This window comes from Cygnus olor, chromosome 1 (assembly GCF_009769625.2).
Source record: "Cygnus olor isolate bCygOlo1 chromosome 1, bCygOlo1.pri.v2, whole genome shotgun sequence".
Taxonomy (NCBI): Eukaryota; Metazoa; Chordata; class Aves; order Anseriformes; family Anatidae; genus Cygnus; species Cygnus olor.
The window spans coordinates 186208106-186229304 of NC_049169.1; the positions used below are offsets into that span (position 1 = coordinate 186208106).

The window sequence follows — 21199 nt, forward strand, 5'->3', positions numbered from 1 at the left end:
TTGCAATTATTTAAAATTCTGCACCAACTTTGATCTAAAAAGGAGAACAGTGTTAGCTCACCTACAGGAATTATAACTTTACCATTATAATTTGATAACACTAACAAATTTCTGCTGGAAGTACTGAAGGCTATTGACATCTTGAAATGAGACCTTGTTGGCAAGACCTGTCATAAAACTTGGATTGACTTAATTAAAAAAAGGAAAACACTTCCTGAGAGAAGAAAACATTTATTTGAAATAAAAGCAAATAAAACCAACTGCCACTTGAAAAATCTTCCCTTGAACAAACTTGGGCATTTGATGTTATGTAAAAAATGTCATTTGCTGTCTCTCACTATAACCCAGCTAGCCTCAACAACCTTTTTGGTTAAGTGGTGAAACTCCTATGATGAATATTAACAAAAGACTATGCCAGAAAGGATTATTTCTCCATTGAACAGATTCTTCCATCTGACCAGCAACAAAATCCAGAAGGCTTTCTGAATCGTATAGAGCATGATGAAGACTCACCGTTGGCATTCTTTTGCTTCAGTTGTAGAGCAGTATTCTAGTCCTGATGTCTACAAGTTTAAGGTCAAATCAAGCTAGAGGGAGTTTTTCTACACTATTTGAAAGAAAAATCTCATTTAATCCAATTATAAAAAATAACCACCACCCACCCACCTTTCTTCCCTGCCACCATCCGCACTATGCACATTAACACACAGTTTTCAAACTTTGTAAACTGAAAACAAAGAAAAGGTCAGACAGTAACTGGCCGCAGTACCGCTGGATTCTGACTGCTAAGATGAAATGAAAGTTAAATCAAAATGAAATAGCTCAGACTTGATTAAATATGGCATCACTATCTATTCAAAGATAGATAAGAGAACGTTCCAACTTTTAAGATGTTTTTGATCTAGAAGGTTACTTGTCATAATAGACTGGATCCGGCCCAAATTGATATTAAAGCCTAATGCACTCGGTGATGTTGAATGAGATTGCTCCTTCCAGCCACATTGAGGATACAGACAAATTTTAAAAGAATTACAGTACAGCAGCCTCTATCTTAAAAATTCATTTAATAATGCTTCTAGTCTCATTAAAAGCATCTAACGCTATAAAATTTCTGACCAGTATTTTCTTCATGATATTTCTGAGGACTTATTTCAGAAATTAACGGGATTATTTGGCTCAGATATTTTATAATCATTTTACAGCCAGCATGGACTTGATTCAGTTGCCCCCACACACACATCTAGTGCTGCTTGAGATGCTGTAGTGAGTCCTGGTCCTCAGATGTCAACTAAGGAGGGCACATGTCTTGCGTGAGTGACGCTACAGGTATACTTGGTCTTGTTTTAGACAAAAAAGCAACTTAAGAACTTTCCTTCAGTATTTTGAGGGAGGTTAAGCAGGTATCTGGACGTGCTTCAGGAAACTCATATGGGCACGGGACAGAGGTTTCTGAGATGTCCCTTTGTAAAATGAAGGCTCGTGAGAAAACACTGAAACGTGCTCCAAAACCAGCGATGTGGGTTCTTCACCCCTCTTTCAACAGCATCTGGCAGTGCGGCACTCGTAGCAAGAACACTTTGCCACGCCGCCCTCAACAATTTCACTCGACGCCTCATTAACCACAGAGCTCCCACTGCCAGCAAGGCGGGAGCTATCGGAACAGCTCATATTGGTGCTTCATCTAATCCAGCACGCTGGCTATTCATTAGCCTGTGGCAGATGGTTTGACAGAAGGTGCAAGAAATTCGATGGTGGACAGCTCTGATCGCAAGCGTGCGTTTGCAGTCGCTCCATCTACTTCGTCTGTCTTCTGAAGCACAAGGATTATAGAGCAGGAAGGACTTCGAAAATACTCAAGTCACTTCTGTATTGCATACATAAGTCACATTTAAGCATCTAATCTTTTGTTGTAGAAATACCAGTATCTCCTCATCGCTCAGATATTTTTGTCAGTTAATTGCACAAACTAATTACACACCGCGTAGAAAGAACTTCTTACATATTTGAGGTTTTTTGACCTCATTACATGCTTCACTCTTCCATTAAAAGGGGTAGACAGAACACACAATTGCCTTTCCTCACAAAGGCTAGCTTCTGCATCTAGTTCAAAGTGGAAAAAGTTTAAAAGTGCCAATCTTCTCAATCTTGCTTTATATGGAAGGTTTTCCAAAGCCTACTTAGCGTTGTTGCCACTCTCCAACTTCTATTTCTGTTCTCTTTCTGGACAGCAAATGGCTGTACATAAACACACATCTTCCTGTCTTTGCTGACAACTAATTCACATGGTTGGGTCAGGAAAAAATAAAATAAAATTGGAGGTCTATATTAGCTAGTAAGCCATCAAAACAAATTAATGTTTCCTTTGATGTCTCAATGTATTTCATTTCATTCCTTTTGTTAAGGATTACTTCCTAATATATGTCAACACACTTATTCAGAACCTTCTGTAAATTCCAGTAAGCAAAGTACTTCATGATCTGCAAAAGTTTTTTCAGATTAATGCTAATTTTTTACCCAGTACTGTATCATAGTATCAATATCAATACCTATCAATAGGTAACAATTTAGTCACTGCCTTTTGCATCCTTTTTCAAACACAATTTTCATGATGTAGTAAAATGCTAATCTATAATTTTTAGCTACTTTAACTGACGCTGTAATAATTCCACAGTCCCACAAACCGTCTATAAAAACTGCCTGCCACAGCAATGCATGAATATGGCTTATGTGGCACATTAAGGATGGATCTGCTCTTCTCCATCTCCCAGAGGGGAAAAAGATACCACCTCATGCAATTCAAATCTTTGAAAATAAGAGAAAACCAGCTCAGCCATTTCTTTTCCTTCACTTTAGCACAGTAGCAGGAATTAGAAGAAGAGTCATAATATTACAGATTGCTTCAGGCATCATGTGAATACTGCTGTTTCTCAGATGGAGTCAGTGACCTAAGTCCCACATGGGACTTCATCACTCACGTTGTTCTAGGGTCCTGGAGGCAGCACATGGATACTCCCAAGGGATGTGAAACAATCAGGCTGCTGAAGGAACAGAGACTCATTTGTGGATAGTAGAACCTTAGACACTCCCACTATATACCTCAAAGCTAGGTATTAGCATGTGAATTGCTAGGCGGGTATTATTAAGGGAGAAAAGACTAAATGCTTAGGGCAGCTACAACAACCTTCCCACAGCATGTTTCCCTCCGCTGACAAATGTGACAGTAGGAACCAAAGGAACCTTGACCTTTTCTGTTTTTATAATTAACAACGCATAAAAAAGTAGGTCTCTTTAAATATGCTTGTAAATTTAAATTGCTAAATCACTCAAAAAAAAAAGTGGAAAAGCAAGCAAAAAAAACAATCATGTCATCATATTAAATAGCTGTATTTACACCAAACCTTGCATACTGTTCGATCTATCAGGGATAACAGTATATTCTTGACAGTTCATTTTGGCCTTGTATTAACATAAATTGCACTAGCATTTACAGCTGAAACCTAATGCAGTCTTCAGATGAACAGTCTTGTTTCCCCATCCATTTTAATGTGAAATCCGGGGAGGGGGGCGGGAAGAGAAAGAAAAGCCCTAAACAACAGCCTTCAGTCTCTGAAGTTTTATGGTTATTTAAGGACAAAAGTAGGAATGTTTAACAATATATTCACTCAGAACCAAATCTAATCCATAGCCATGATACCCATGCAGGAGCTGTTCTTTCCTCCGGATGTTACTTCCAAATCACCAATCTCCAGTGGCTTGCTAAGAAAAAAATCTCCACTTAGTCTGCTCTAGGGACTAACAAATCACTTAGAACAGCTTCTTCTAAATTACACCAGTAACAAACTGGTATTTGCATAAACACAGCATCATAAGACGGTATGGGTTGGAAGGGACATTAAAGCCCACCCAGTTCCAACCCCCTGCCATGGGCAGGGACACCTCCCACCAGACCAGGTTGCCCAAAGCCCCATCCAGCCTGGCCTTGAGCACCTCCAGGGATGGGGCACCCACAGCTGCTCTGGGCAGCCTGTGCCAGGGCCTTACCACCCTCTGAGGGAAGAATTTCTCTCTTATATCTAATCTAAACCTCCCCTCTTTTAGTTTAAAGCCATTCCCCCTTGTCCTATCACTACACCCACTGGACAGAGTCCCTCCCCAGCTTTCCTGTAGGCCCCCTTTAGGTAGTGGAAGGCCGCTGTAAGGTCTCCCCAGAGCCTTCTCTTCTCCAGGCTGAAGAACCCCAACTCCCTCAGCCTGTCCCCACAGGAGAGGTGCTCCAGCCCTCTGACCATCCTCGTGGCCCTCCTCTGGACTTGCTCTAACAGGTCCCTGTCCTTATGCTGGGGGCCCCAGAGCTGAACGCAGGGCTCCAGGTGGGGTCTCACGAGAGCAGAGCAGAGGGGGAGAATCCCCTCCCTCACCTGCTGGCCATGCTGCTTTTGAAGCAACCTAGTATACGGCTGGCTTTCTGGGCTACAACCGCACATGGGCCTGGCTTCATTCCCTCCATGACAGAGCTGCTCCACACCACGGCCGGGTCAGCCTCACGGCCCAGCAGTGGTCCCTGACCTGGAAGCGCGGCGGTGTGAAGCAGCCTCTGAGACCTGACATGGGCCTCCTGTCCCGGCAGGAGGCAGACCCACACTTCTGGGCCTCCCAGGCCACAGCTTGGTGGCTCTGCCCCTGCCTCCTGCTCTCGGCAGCACCCCAAAGTGGCTCCATTTGGACCTTGTCTTTTTTGAGGGCAACTGCTCTCCCCTCCTCCTTCCAAAAACATTTAATTTGACCCAAAGGACAATAGCCAGGGCTAAATATGTAGGCAGTTTTCCGTCTCGTATACAAGACACTAGATGCGTACAAGAAAATGGAAACAAATTATGTATTTTTACCTCCTGAGATGGCATTAGCAAGCATTTTATTAACTGCAAGCGCAATACAAAACTATTTTTATCCTGAAGGACGCCTGCTTGTGTTCTCTTAAGACTGGTGTAAAAGGCCATAGTCCATTTCCTTGCCACACTTAACCTGTGGAAGGAATATCACTGCAGCATGGCCTTCCTAAGCCTATGCGGGGACAGAAAGGCCTTGTTCCACCTCTCACTGTTAAAAATCACAGTTAAAATCAGCAAATTAGTCCTAGCTAAGAAATCATGCAACGAATGGTAAGAATCTATTCAGAAAGCCAGTTTGACATAAATTAGAATAACAGGGACTCTTTTTGAAGAATATATTAAAAATGGTAGGCACACAGTTAGTTATATGCCATACTTCAACTGGGAAACTGATTTTCCAAAGGCTTTACCTGGTCCCATTCCTCTTCTCCCTTAAATGCTAATTTCTTGCCCTTCATCCTTTATTATGCTCTTCATTCACCCCTTCTATGTCCAAATCCCTACCACCACCATCACATACCTTTGCATAAATCCGTCAGTTTTCCTTAATTTATAAATTCCATTTATTTTTACAATCTTTGCCTTTCCTTTTCTATTTGGCTTCTGGATTTTGTCCTCCCCTCTCATCTCCCATTTACAGTTTAAGACAAGATTGTTGAGGATGTACAGCATGTCAATAACACATTCCTGAGTGCTGCCAAGATTTAATTATAATTAATCATTATTGACAGAAAATGCCATTCCATTATCCTTTCTGCAATTAAAAGAAATAGGAAGTCATCCCATAACAAATGAAAAATCAATATCCGATCTGCAGAGTATGGATTAATTTTAAGATGACTTCTGTAAAAAGATTTCCAGACAAAACTGGCTAAAAGACACTGAAACTGGCCAAAACCTAAATAACGTTTCATAAAAATCCTCCCTGCTTAAACTGAATCAGACGTTGTGTTGGGGTATTTTTAATAAACTGCAGGAGCTTTGTATTTGTACTGTACGTTAAAGCTGTTTTTTCCAACAGATGCCCTAATCCCACACATGAGACCGCACACCCCTCGTACAAACTCTTGCAAAGATTTTCAGGATCAGGGTATTAAGCTGCAAGACACACACTCATCAAAATGCCTTGCCCGAATAAACAGTAGCTATTACAGCTTTTGAAATATCCATGAAAACTTAGAATTTATGGAGAAAAATCATTTTTAAAAATGTGGGTCAGACATTTAATTAAAAATAGACCAGTGCTTTTAGTAGTCTCCTGTTGATAACAGGCATTTCAAGAAATATTATCTGGTTTTGGCACGTTTTAACTTCTCATGCACATAAAATTTTATTTTTTTTTTTTGAGATGTATCTCCTTAAGGAGAGCATCAGAGTCCCAAGTGTTGCAGAAACACAGAATTCAGGTCTGCTTTGCTAAAGCTAAGAAGCTTATGTGATCATGAGGTCTGCAAACATGTCTCTCTCTTCCCCTCCCTATAGTTTTCAACTGCTTGGCAAATACTACCCATTTTTGCCAGTAAGAGTGACCTCAAATGCAGTTAACTTACTACATGCTTTAGGGAAACAGACAGCCAAGTAAAGAACATGCTTCAGATGAACAGCTCCAATAAATGCCGTAGCTGAGGTACAGGCAGGAGCATGGATTCACATCATATTACACATCAGAGAAGTACACATGGAGAGAAATTTTACCGTGCCTTCAGTGCAGCAAAACCACTGATCATCAGATGAACCATAAGAATTCAGAAGAAATTCATAAGAATTCATGAGAAACTGAGCTTGAATAGCTCCAGACCTCACAGGATGACAGGTTTGTTATTGATAACAACGACAGTTAATCAGGAGACAGAAGAAACTGGCAAATATAATACGAAAAATGCAGATGATATTAATATTTTTTATTCTAAATCTTCTAACAATGACTGTCTAATGAAAATTTTTAATCATCACAATAGTCTCTCTTTCAGAACAACATTATTGGAAAGATCTCAAATAAGCAAGCCATACGACTTTTTATGGATATAAAATGTAGAATGTCGAGGTACTGAAAACGTTCACTTAATAGTAACCAAACTGGAAGTGCATCTATAGACTAATCAGGACCAATCAAACAATTTCAGAAGAAATTCTGATTAAGTTAATGCATACACCTTTCCTTCTAACCCATTGCAAAGCTCATCACACGGGAGAGAACAAACAAAACAGATATTGATGAGTTCTGTAAAGACTGATAGAACTACTTTAATAAACAGTGATGTATGGGATTCCCCACCTTACATACATACATATTTTGGGGTGTTACCTGGCCCGTTTCACCCTCAGTGCCAAAGCTAACTGCAGGATCACTTGTGGCACTTCATCACATGCACAGAGGTTAACGGCATGGCTCTTGACCAGCAGCAGGAAGGTTGTCACTCTCAACAAATAAGGCCTTCTCCTATCATAGTAGAAAGTCAGCTTGCTTTCTGAAAGCCTCGGTTTGTATTTTCTTTATACTAAGTACAAAAGTACAAAGTGTTTTTTCCAAGGAACAACAGCATCTATGCAAATTCTTTTTTGCTTTTGTATGGGATTAGTTTTTAATACAGACAGATGAAAGAAACTATTTAGTAATAAAAAAGATGTAGTAGCTGATTTCATCCCTGAAAAAAATAAAACCCAGCTACGCTGTTTTTCTGTAGCTTCTCAGGTGTAGATATGAAGATCACAGTGAATGTCCTGCAGTGGATGTAGCGCTCCATTCCCAAACAAAGCCTTCCATAAGTTGAGATAAGGTTCTTTTTCAGAGATCTATTATGCAAAGAGCATATATTTGAAAACCAATGACTAGCTAAGTAAGTTTACCTAATATTTCATTCAGAAGACAGCAGTATCATACAGCACTGCTGAATGTCTTTACTCGCTTACATATGTAGCGTAGAGAAAAGTTCCCATCTGACTCCGGAGGGATGTTCAGGAGTGGATTCCTACACCATATTTGCATGCCCTGTCATGGCCTGATCTGGAGGTTATGCAAATTCTGCTCCAAGAGAAACCACGTACTATGACACAAAGAATAAAATAAATACACATCCTAACAACCACTCATTTAGCAATGAAGACTGGCACATGTATTTAAACTCCTCTCAAAATACTCTAATTATCTGTGCTCTTACGTAGTTGAAATAAAATGCTTTACCACATACTACAAGGTAGTACTCTGTAGACTTTAGCAACAGCATTCATATCACAGGCACACACTCATTCCAGCTCATTTGAAAATATGACAAGGGATAGCGAGGTAGGGGTTGGTCTATTCTCCCACGTGCCTGGTGACATGACAAGGGGGAATGGGCTAAAGTTGTGCCAGGGGAGGTTTAGGTTGGATATTAGGAAGAACTTCTTTACCAAAAGGGTTGTTAGGCATTGGAATGGGCTGCCCAGGGAAGTGGTTGAGTCACCATCCCTGGAGGTCTTTAAGAGACGTTTAGATGTAGAGCTTAGTGATATGGTTTAGTGGATGACTTGTTAGTGGTAGGTCAGAGGTTGGACTGGGTGATCTTGGAGGTCTCTTCCAACCTAGACGATTCTGTGATTCTGTGAAAATTTTTTTTCTTAACTATAGATTTTCAAGAATTGAGTCTTAAGTGTTAAAGTGAACACATACTACACTTTTACCTCTAGGCTTTCAGGCATTCACTTAAAACATCTAAGGACATTTTTCAGTTGACATGGATAAAATGTATAGAAAAAAAGTTGATAAAATCTACTATTATTACCAAGGCAATATTAGGAAAGAAAACTTCAATTGTCAGTGGAGAAATCCACATTTTAAATATATTTCTTACCCCCTTTGACTGTACAGTCATCAAAAATTCCCATTGTTTCCCCAGACTGACACTGACACCTCCAGCAGCCTCCTGCCATGGATGCCTGCAGCAGTGACATGGCTGGTAGGGAACAGAACGTGCAGTCCTATTGAAAACACCGTGTTCTGTGGAAAACAGGTTTTAATGACAAATTGATACAAATATTAGCAGCCAAACACTTAAACTGGTGGAGAAGCCTTGGGATTAGCACAGCAGCCCACTGATTTCCAGTCTACAAGAGGCTGACCCTCACGCGGGAACCATGGCAGTCATTTCAGGGCCAGGTTGGAACACATACATGAGCCATGGATTTCTTTCCGGAGAAAAAGAAATGCAAAATCATCCAGCCCACCTCATGCAGAAGCCACAGGAACACTTATCTGGAACAACACTGTGCAATTTCCATCAAAGTTCAGAAGTACGTGTCCTCAAAGGTAGTGTGGAGCCTGTCAGAAGCCTGTAGATGGTACTGCAGAATTTCACCAGCAAACTGTAAACCTTTCAAAACCCTGCAAAGGGCTGCGTGCAAAGACCATAAAGTTTGGAAAAGTCAGCAAAAATTCCTAAGCAATACCGTAAGAAATCTATGCTTAGGTTCACAGGTACCATTTACTGAATAATACTGACTGGTACCACTCTACCATGTTCATAAATACACGGTCACATCGCACAGAATGTGATTTGACCAGAAGCAACCAACATCTGGAATTTAAGATTATTCAGAAATGGACTGTAAGAATAAATGTTAGATAAGCATCCCCCATTCAGCATGATACTGGAACTGAGCGATATTCAGAAACAGTCTGCATTTTAACAAAGCTTTTTTGGCTGTTAAGCTGATACATGACTCTTCCTTCTTACCTGAATAAGGATCTCTAGTAGCTCAGGAGTAAGATACTAGTAAGTATCAGGCTAGAGAGTCAGTTTAGATAGAATCACAGATGTGCTTGTTGATGCTGTTTGTATATAAATACTTGAACACTTCCTGGGACTGCTGATGGAACACAAACTTCACAAGTTTCCCATGCCCAACACAAAAAACCTAACTAGGAAGCATGGGCACAGTCTCTACTTGCTAAATAATAATTACAAAAGCACCTTTAATTCCACGGGAGAAGCTGGGAATATCTGAAAAACTGGTGATAACAGGACTCTGAGAAGCAGCTTCTCTTCCAGACCTTGCTCTAACACAAACAGAAAGGAAATCTGAAGCCGGGCAGTTTCACACCCAGGTTAGTGTCGGAAGCACTGTATTTCCAAGTGGTAAGATGTGGGCAGAAGCATCTCTTTTTCCCCAAATGTTACCTTATCCCTAATCATTCAATTTAGTGGAAAAACTCCAGTGAATTTGGCCTGAATTCGTGAACAGTCTGGCATCAAAAACAAATAACCAAGCAAACACTTGGCATAAACTTGCTGCCCCCTAAAGCAGCCACAGATACAGGCTGGCTAATTACATCAGCAACAAGGATGTCCAAAATTATCATGATTATACATACCATCTGAAGAGGCCATTAAACTAGTTGGGTTTTAAGCCAACTCCAAACTAAAAAGCATCAGGTTCACCTTGAATTTGGGATGCAAATTTGTTCTTATAATTCCCACTGATGCATCTGTTATTAGTCATTGTCACTGACCCCAGGTTTAATTTAGCACAGCCATGCTTGTACTCAGTCCTGGGCCACAAAAGCTGAAACTCTCTGAGCTGCATTATGGAATCCTTTCCTATAACAATCATTTTAAAGAGATCAACAGGCTTTCTGTACACATTATGGTACGCAGAACATTCATGAGTCTAACAAGTGCATTCCCACTTTTATGTTCTTGTCAAAATTCAGACTGAAAATTGTTACATGAATCACTGCTGTCCTCATCTGCTTGCAGACATGTGAAGGCTCCCCTTCCAAGATTTTGAACAAACAGTCCAAGATAAACCAACTTAGCGACGATGCAAATCGTCCTCTAATACTGTCAAATCAAATAAAGCCTTTACACCCTCCCCGAAAATTTTATTTGATCAGAATGTAACATGGAATGAGTTGGTTAGTTTTACCACAGTGACCTGCTAACAGGAGATTCATACAGACTAGAGAAAGCAAACTAAGCAGTTCACTTTTGAAACAGAAAATATTATTTTAAAAGCCCTAAAATACCACCAGTGGCAAATTTTCAAATCTCAAATATATAATATAGAGCTTGGTGAACCTACAGAAGAGATTTATGCATGTCATGAATATCTAATACTTGCATAGGCATTGCAGGACTAAACTGAAAAGACAAAAAAAAAAATACACCCACAGATGTAATTTCTCCCTAAAGTGGAAGCTCACTGTAATTAGTGCGAGCCAATGAGCATTAACTGTCAGGTGTTCCAGTCATTACAAAATGGCAGATGCTATCTGGAAAAGTAAGTTAAATTATTTATCAAACAATCCAAATATCCTCAAATTCAGTGCAGCCAGCCAGTCAAACTGCTTCTAATAAATTATTTGATATGGCTCTAATGGAAAAGTACGAGCTATTCATAAGTATTTGCTATTAAAGCAGCATGATACTAATGTTTTGAAATTTTACCCAGACATGTCCAGAAGTGACACACCATGAATCACATTACAAATATATTCTACTGCTCTTGAAATATTATCAGCAACATCTAAGAATCTATGCAAATGAAGAAACAAGTAATTTTGGCAGTCATGTGTCATGACGGAGAACATGGAGATTTTTATTCCGCACAGCCTAAAAACACTTTTTTTTCCACTGAACCAAAGAAGGTGCCCACATCATTTACCGCATCAACAGCGCTATAAATATCAGCCAAGGCTTCTCTAGAGCATTAAACAATGCCTGTATTAGTACAAAGGCAACTTCCTAGTAATTATAGGTTGTACTCCATTGTTCAAAGCACACCCCTTCTCAAGGAAAATCTATGTCAAGATTACAGTTGAAAGTTTTCCTTTCATTAAAAGGAGTAGACCCTTCGTCATTCCGCTGTACTTTATGACACTGCTAATGGTAAAAGGACTCTAGCAAAAAGTAGGAACAAATTGTCTCACATGCAGGTTAACAAACACAAGGCAAATAGATGAACAGAGGTGGATAAATTGAGATGTTTATTTGATTAAATAAAAGAAAGCAACAAATAGTCTTAATTGATGTTAAGGTGTTTATGAATATTCAACTAATAGGCTAATCTGCTATTTACCACATTCAAATAAATAGGAAATGTTAAAAAAAAATTGGAAAGAATAAATTTCCTGTTTATGAATATGAAATCTAGCAATCATACTCAGAATGATGTCACGAAGCTATCGGCGCATTGGTCCAAAACACTGGTATGTTTTCCACTAACTCCTGGGACTACAGATGCACACGGCTATGATCACCCACAGACAGATGCAGCCCAGGTGCCAGTGACCAGACAGGAGGAAAGAAACAAACTGCAACACAGGAAATCGCCACTAGATACAGAAAAAAACACACCATCACAAGGGTGGTTAAACACCAATACCACTACAACCAGAGAGGTGCTGGAATCTCCAAATCTCCAGCCCAGGAGATGCTCAAAACTCAGCTTGGCAAGGCCTGAGCATCTTGATCTCACTGGACCTGCTCTGAGCAGGTGACATCCAGAGGTCGTTTACAACCTAAAATACTCCATGACTCTACAAATACAAGCCTTTTTCTTAAAATTAATTTTTCTCTTGTATATACACTTTTCCTTTTTCATTTACACTCTGTCTCCTGTTATCTACGCTGGTTTTAAAATAAAACTCCAAGTTTTTCTTTGTGACAGAAGTGGTATAAACTAGTACTAATATTTGGCTCAATAAAACTAATCATTTTACCGCTATGATCAGCTGAAATACAGTAGCTAAAAAAATCAAAAGGCTAATTTATAAGATGATAAACAACACTGCCTGTTATCACTCCTACCTGCATCACTAACACGTTGCCGATGTTCTGAGCAGAAGTGACAGTGCAGAAGAAAATTACAGCTCATAACCCCGCAAGTAAACCTATAAAAGGCTTGCCACATGCACACACAAATCAGGTGTGCATATATATATGTAAGTATATGTATGTGTGGCTGAGACCTTGCGTCTCATTCTGATCTGAAGACACGGCTGTGGAGGAGGACAAAGCGAGGACACCTTCGCTCCCATCCTTAGAGGGGTGACCTTAAAGCTTTCAGGATAAAGTAAAAGCACCCGGCACATACCTGTGGATATTATCTGACCCGTAGTTCTTTGGCTATACTACTGCTTTATTTTTTTCCCTCTAATATATATATATATTGGTCCTTATTAAAAATAAAACAGTTATACACGTGGAGTTACTATTTTTATAAGCAAACAAGCCAGTCACTTAGAAAGACAGCACAGGACACCTGAACCAACACCTTACACCAGAAGTGCCAGATTTAACAACGACTACACTAATACACCCCCCGCCCCCCAAATATAAAAAAATCCACCACCGAGGCCTCCCAAATCACTTTCTCTCCCCCTCCCTACACAAGACCCACGCTATTTTTACCCACATCGGGGCGGCAGCCGCATCTAAAAATAAGTTTCGCCGGGGCACAGCCGCTGTCTGTCCGTCCGTCCCTCCCCACCCGGTGGCATGAGGGGCAGCCAACCCCCCCGGGGCGGCCCCGGCCCCTGCAGGTGGGGCGTCGGCGCCGAGCGGCTTTTGTCTGCTTGTGGGGCCGGGGAGACAATAAAGGAGGCGGCTGCTGAAGGCGAGGGGATCCCGCTGGAGGCTCCCCGGGGTGCTGAGGGCGAGGGGAAGAAAGGGGAACCGCGCCTCAGCCGCCCGGTGGCGGCGGGGACGGGCGGGCACCCGCCGCCGCCCGCTGCCTCCCTCCCGCCTCCCTCACTCACCCGCGCCCGGCGAGCTCAGCCACCGGCGCCTCCTTCCTTGCCTCCCGCCCTCGCTCCTGTCAAGCTGAGCCCGGCCTCCCTCCGCCCAGCCCCTCCGTGGCTGTCGGCAGCGGCAGCCGGCCCAGCCCGCCTCCCTCGGCCGCGCCCCGCTCTCACCTGGGTCCTGCCGCCGCCGCCCGGGGGCAGCGGGGAGGGAGCGCGCTGTGCGCGGCAGGGCGGGGACGTGCTCTCCCGGCCGGGAAAGGCACTGCTCCGTGAGATGTCCGGTGCGAGAACCGCGGGGGAACTATGAAAAGAGCGGGTTTTCAGCCTGCAGTGTCGGATAATGTGCGTGGTGACAGCACGCCTGAAAAGAGTCAGTCAATAAAGACTTCAAGCCAATCATGTTTTACATCATTTTTAGCAGTACAAAGGGGTACGGCTAGGACCACAAGAATACAAGTTGTGAGGGGGTTGTTGTGTAACGGTGAGTGTCTAGGCTTGGGAAATAAAAACATTGTCAGAGGTGAGGTACTGGAACACAAATCCTATGAGGAGCGGCTGAGGGCACTGGGGTTGTTTAGCCTGTAGAAGAGGAGGCTCAGGGGAGACCTTATTGCTCTCTGCAACTGCCTGAAAGTAAGGTGTGGGGAGCTGGGGGTCGGCCTCTTCTCACAGGTAACTAGTGATGGGACTAGAGGGAATGGCCTAAAGTAGTGCCAGGGGAGGTTCAGGTTGGAAATGAGGAGACATTTCTTCTCAGAAAGAGCAGTCAGGCATTGGGACGGGTTGCCCAGGGAGGTGGTGGAGTCACCATCCCTGGGGGTGTTCAAGGAAAGGTTGGACGTGGTGCTTGGGGACATGGTTTAGTGGGTGACATTGGTGGTAGGGGGATGGTTGGATCAGATGATCTTGAAGGTCTTTTCCAACCTTAATGATTCTGTGATTCTAAGTAAGATACATACCAACTTTTACTCAGTTTTAGGAAAACAGGCCTTGAAAAAATGGCTTGGTGTAATTTTCTCATGAAAAACAAATCATTCTTTGAATAGCATAGCAGATGAGGCCTGGCTTTCTAGGGATAGACATTCCTCCTCCTGTATCCTTCCAACAAGTCTCCCTCCTGCCAAAGTCACCTCTAGATTTTCCCTCGTGCATCTGCATCAAGCGGGCATCCATGTGCTGAGCTGTACACATGCTGGTCAGCAGGCATGTATCATTAATCTTTCTAAATTAATAACAGGCTCAAGTAAAACTGTGAAATTAGTGGTGACATTAATTAGTGGTATGTCTAATTGGGGTGTCTCTTCTACTTCTCTCTGGATTCTCCTGGAATTTCAAAGAACATAGTGCCTTTGAGACTTAGACCCCAGTTCTCCATTTGACTTGTCAAACTGACAAAGGCTTCAAAAGTTGTCAGCACGTGCTGACAGACAGCAGGACAGAATAACTAAGTTATCACACCGTTTGGGGTTCCAGGCTAACACCAGGCCATATATGACATGATATTTATAGTTCATCGTCTATCATAAACCATGTGCTATGTTACAGTTAGATACCTCTGTGGAAACTAAATTGTTGTATGACATAAAACATATATTAATGTAACTCAAACCAATTAGTTTTGAAATTAAAACACTTGGATCTCAGAGAGTACTTATGAATGAGAATTCTTTATCCGACAAGGATGTGCCTATCGGGGTGTTGGGCTAATGGAAGAGTTGTCTATACATCATCCATACACCACCCGCGCTGCATGTTACTGCCATGCATCACAGACCCATTGGGGAGAATGGAGTAATAGGACTTCTGTTTTCTAGTGCCTCTCGTTGTTCTGTGATGCAAGTTCCTAAATATTTGGGTCAATGTCAGAGCAGTTAAAAAACCCTATTGTATGTTTTCTGTGGAGGTTATATGCTCAAAGTTAATATATATTCAGAGTGAGGAGGTAAAAGACTATATTTACACAGACTCAGTGCTTCAGTCTACCCTGAAATCTCATCTGTGATGTTCTGTAGGAAAACTGCCTGACAGATACCCCTGAGCACCAGCACTCCCCTAACTGTGGGGTTGCAGTTGTTTCCATTTCCCGATTAACCGGCTTCATCAGAAGTCAGTTGTTTTGGTCTGGAAACATCTCATTTCCTCGGACCTGTATCCTAGGGGTTATTTTATGATAAAAAATCTGCTTCTTTATTTTAGACATTGACCTTTGTAAAAAGTAATTAATGAAGGTAAGGTATAATTAGCAGAAACAGAAGGGTATTCCAAGGGGATACAGGAAAGGAGTTGTCATTACCTGTAGCACCTACAGTATCTTTACAATCTTCAGTATTTCCTAGGTTGACACTAGGCTCTTGGAAAGCTTCTTGCAAAATTTTGTGGGGTTGTATGTCTGTGTGAGAACCCCAGTTAAATCTCTACACGTACAATGCTCAAGACCCACTGGCTTCCAAGAATTTAAAGGTTATACACACAAAATTCATCCCTGAGAGCAAGCCATGTGGGGAACAAGTTAAATCTTGGCTGGTTCCCTGGAATACACAAACCCATGCAGCTGAGCCACCAGAGGACTGATTGTAATTGCTGATTGTGCATGCTGGGAGAAAATGACTACCCTTTGGGGACAAAAGAGGAGCGGAGGGGAAACTGTGACTTAGAAAGGATTCGGTGAGCCCCTGTGTCCTCAGGGCAACTAGATTTGTAATAACATTTAACCAGGATTGCTCTTAAAGCCACAGGTTAGGCTAAATCTGTTTTTCTGATGTTTGTAGAAATTGGTTTTGATAACCAGGGGCTCCCTGTTGAATACAACTCCAGCCCACCTGTCTTTTGGGTGCTGAAGGTAGGGGCTATGCTAGCACAGTGCTTTATGGGAACATTTGTCTTTGAAATACTTGATGCTATTAGAAAGAGACTGAAATCCATTTCATCCAATGTCCTATATCTGGCAAATGCTAGAACCAGGCACAAACAGGGAGTTGGCTATCAAGTTGCAATATGTGAGACAGGGACTGGAAAAGGGCCAGCAGCAACTGCATGTCAGCTCAAGTGCCCCCCCACTATGAGATTTTCACACCAAGAATGTTTTACAAGATTTGGGAAGGATATAGCTGGATATTCATGAGTCTGTCTCTATTTTGTGTGTTAGAATGATTTAGGCTGGTGTTAGGATGATCTTATTTCAGGTATTGTTATTTTCATTGTTCATGGAAGTAGGAAATTATGCAGGTGTGCATCATCCATTTTTTTTCTGCCATCCTGCCCATAAAACACAATCAGCTGTTTTTTATGAACACAGAGAATATCTTCTTATAAGAGAGATATGATTATCTCAGTATTTCATCTATCTAGTAATTCAGTAATATCTTAAACTGGATCAAAGCCTTGCTAGAACAAGCTGCTAGGATGCAAGAGCAATGTAAGATGAAAGAGAAAATGTGAATTAACAGGGATGTGATGTTGAAGGGGTGTGTAGTGATGAAGGAATATAGGAGTACATGTTGGGGTATATACTTCATGAAAGTGGAATTAAGGGAAACACTGATGGAGAGCAAGAAGAGGCTGTGAGAAGTGAGGAAATGCAGGGCACTGAAAACCTGTGGGGAACAAGGGGCTGGGGCTTGGAGGGAGGTTAGAGTGATAGGATGAAGGGAGGTATGTGGAAGAGAATGTGGGGAGAAGGGAGAAAAATGTGTTGATGGAGAGACACAGAAGGTAAAGTAGGTGTTGTGCTGAGACAAAGTATTGGGCTGCTGAATATGGGGACCTGGACAAAAAGGTATGAAGTTGAAAGTTGAAGGAAATTCTGAAGGAGACAAGATAGCATGGAAACTGGAGTCTGTGCAAGGTCACTGCATGGAAGGGGAAGGGAATGGCCTGGCTGAACTCTCCTAGCATTGTTTTCTATTATTTATCTAATGACAGTGGCAGCTCTTCATAATAATGAGTAATGATACTTAAGTCCCTTGCAAGCAAATTAGAATGCCTGTGTCCTTACGAGGATACCAAAGGTTGAATTTCCAGCCTGAAATGATTACTCACAAGGTGTGCATGCTGGCTGAAGGGCTGGAAGCCAGGCTGTCATTTAATAAAATGGCCCGCACCTTTTAAAGATCACACAGTTTGTCTGGTAGCTCTCTCTAAAGCTCAGTATATTTCAGAGTATGAAGATGTTTTTTCTCAAATTTCATATCCACGTCTTTTGGCTTTAAAATGCCTGTTCTGAAGACTTAACAGATACTCAGAAGCCACATATAACAGAAATTTTATAGCATAACTTTTAATGGGAAGGAATTTTGTACACTGGCAAAAAAGAGAGTGATAGAGTATGGCAGTCTGGGTTCCCTTGGTTTCTTCATTTCTGTTTCCAAGGAAACAAAGAAACATGCTTGCAATGAATGTCTGGAAAAATCAGCCAGAGTTGCAACAGATAATTTACCAGTTTATTGAATTTTATAACAAATATTTTTTGTAGTTTGAGCATTTGGGTACACTTATAGCAGCATAGTGGTACAGGAGAGCAACTCTCACAGCAGTTTGTATGGCTTGAAATACCCAACTTTCCTACTTCTCCCTCTTCTTTAGTTAATGGCCAACTAAAAATGAAGGAAAAGGGAAACCTTTAGACAATTTCAAAGTGATCAAATGATTCAAAATAGCATCAGGGAGAAGGCATTAAGCACCTTTCTGCTTGACTCTTCCCTGACTTATCAAAGTACACAGGGTACAAGCACTCTTTAGCTGTTGCATTGCATATATGTACTCTTTGGTAACACTCAAAGGTCAGCTCGCTTTTCTCAAAACTGTTGTGACAAGTTCTGTCAAATATGTGACTTTGCAAACTCCTTTTCCTACCTTAACAAATGCTACATTACACAGAGAGATAAAAGGAAGTTGTTATTGTGAAGTGCTGACACTTCCTTTCTCTCCTGACATTGAGAACTATTTTTAAGTAAAGTGTAAATATCTGAAATGACATCATTTTATATTAGGCAGAACTTCCCCGTATATTTTTATTTAAGGCAACCCGAGAAAAACCTGTTTTCCTTCACTGAAGGCCAGGATTATAGAAATGTGTGGCAATTACATTCTCAAATACAGTCTCAATTTTCTTTCCTGTGACTGGAAAGGATCTCTGCATTTGCTTTGCAGAGTCTTCAGTCCAAAAGGGCCTTGTTCAAAGCAACGAGATTTCAGGCAGGACTTTGACCACCACTAAGTCCTCAGATTTGTTAACTGACTCCTGCTGGTTTCTGTTAGTTGGGGTAAGTGGGGACAGATTGAACCGGACGGCGATGATGGAGCTGGGCTCAGCATCTGTCAGATGTGAGGAAGGGAGATAAGTTTGATGGCTCCCAGATCCCTTTTGCAACATGGCACCTGGAGACTCATCTTTGAGGGAGTTATGGAGGAAATGTATTTTGATAATGGCCTTAATCGGTTCGTGGGGGGAGGAACTCTCCTGAGGTACTTCCATTCGCCATGAAGGGAGCACACATCCTTTAGATGCCTTCCACTCTGCACTTGCATCTAATCTTTTTCTGGCAAGGGAACCAAAAGGTAGAAATTGGTTGCCGAAGTCTGAATGAATAAAACACTGCCCTTCTAAGGGACTCAAATTGCGGGTCTCCATGCTTTCTTGACATTTTTTGCCAGTGCAAAGGTGGTGCAAAAAGGTGGTTTTTTTTGTTTTTGTTTTTTGTTTTTTAATGACAGCGCAAACAACATCTCTAATTGCATGATTTGATTCAGAGCAGTTGTGAACAGGGGTCATAAATGATTGGGAAATAAGCCTTAATGAAGTAATTATAGTTGTTTACCAGGAATTACAATGCTAGACTAAGCAGTGAAATGATATTCCCCACATTAGAACATTTCAAGAAATGTAAGGAATAGGGTGTTACTCACTAAATATGCACTGCACCAGCCTTGTCTGTATGCAGTGATCTGCACTGGAGAGTGACTCTGCTCTGTCTTGAACAAGACATATGGGAATCTAACTTTAGTCTGCTTGCTTGGATTTGTGTGTGGCAGCATGACCGACGTAACGGCACATAAATACAACACATTTTTTACTTGTTAAGATTTTTGAGATAACAGGGACCCTAATTTTAGAGCTAAAGCTTCCCATGCTCACCTGCAGACTCTGTCAGGAATGGTCGTAAGCCTGGCATGGGTTAACACATGGGCTTTTTGAAGCTTGGAGAAACACCCACTGTCTCTGACTGTTAGTATGTCTTATATCAGATGTTCTACTGTCACAGCAATGCTGGGGATGACTGGATATTACTGCACAATGAGTCAAATAGCAAATATGGTACCTTTCTCACTTACATTTCACAGTGCCGATACTGCCTGGTTTTCATAGGTGTTATATCGGTGTAATCTGAGTTTCTCCAAGGAGGGAGATGAGGCCTTTATTAATGAATTAGTGATCTCAGCAGAAAATACAGGGCTGAGGTGACATGCTGAGTTATGGGCGACTTGATGAAGAGTGGAAGAGAAGGTAACTGGATGTGTGTGCGGCTCCTGAAAGAGGAGCACTTGTATGAACTCTATAAAGAAAACAGAAATAGTTCATACATTTGTATGAACTCTATAAAGAAAATAGAAATAATTAGATACTCTCCTGTCTGTGCTTATAATCTAGGCGACTTAAGCAACTGTCCCATTGCTTACAGAGTCTTTTCCATTTATTACAAATGGTGAAACTCTTTTGCCAATATACTAAATGGTGAAGCAATAATCAGGAGAGCCTTTTTACCTCAGGGCAAAACACTTCCCCCAATAAATCAGTTGAACAAAGAACAAAAGTTGGAGGAGTAGCATAAAGCAGACAGACTTCAGCCCTAGATATTGATTTCCTTCGAAATACGTTGGTTGCATATGTTGCAGGCACATGCTTGTACACAACCCTGTGTCTTTTCAGCTTTTTAGGTAGCCACGCTGGTGCTGGGCAGTAACTTGGAGCACCACATTCTCCTTTGCACTGTAGGCCTCTGGGCTGGAAGGCAAACGACAGTAAATAATAGTCTGCTTCGGCAACTGCTACAGCCTTTGTTTTTCTGTGGGTGGAAAATTAATTCCACAGCCCCCTCCGTCCTGCTTCCTCCTGTTCCTCCGCATCCCTCTGGTGCAAAGGAATTATCTCCTTACACAACACCTTTCAGTACGAAACGGATAGCAGCGAATCTCACCTTGGTTAATGGGTGTGCTGGTGACTGCAAGCATGAGGACGCAGTCCCAAGTCAGCTGGCGGTGCTGTAACCCTTACGAGCAACTGCCACAAAGAGGTAAAGACAAGAGTATACGCTTTCTAGACTCAGAGATCTTCACAAGTTCCCCTTTCTTCTTCCTTCAGACCCAAACATGCCACAGAAGTTTCTAGGCTACCTTTCTGATGTCATTTAATTCTTTACCTGAAGTCATCGTGTGAGGCACAGGGCCATAATAATCTCATGCTCTCTGTTGTTTGTGCTCATTTCACATAAATGCCTGAAGTGTTTCACCATCCTAACTTGAAACTGGTTATTATCAAACACCCTTTTTTTTTTTTTTTTTATATTGCAATGCAATCTTTGCGGCAGGAGAT

General features: G+C 41.7%; 2 long non-coding RNA genes across 2 annotated transcripts; both read right to left on the reverse strand.

Annotated features, from left to right (window-relative positions):
• Nucleotides 1-1051: 1051 nt before the first annotated feature.
• LOC121063448 lies at nt 1052-13773 on the reverse strand. Its single transcript, XR_005815983.1, has 3 exons — nt 13627-13773; nt 2976-3038; nt 1052-1810 (listed from the first exon to the last, which is right to left on the reverse strand). It is a non-coding gene; the product is annotated as an uncharacterized LOC121063448 (long non-coding RNA).
• A 4111-nt stretch (nt 13774-17884) lies between these two features.
• LOC121063446 lies at nt 17885-20999 on the reverse strand. Its single transcript, XR_005815980.1, has 3 exons — nt 20805-20999; nt 19516-19581; nt 17885-17968 (listed from the first exon to the last, which is right to left on the reverse strand). It is a non-coding gene; the product is annotated as an uncharacterized LOC121063446 (long non-coding RNA).
• Nucleotides 21000-21199: the final 200 nt, after the last annotated feature.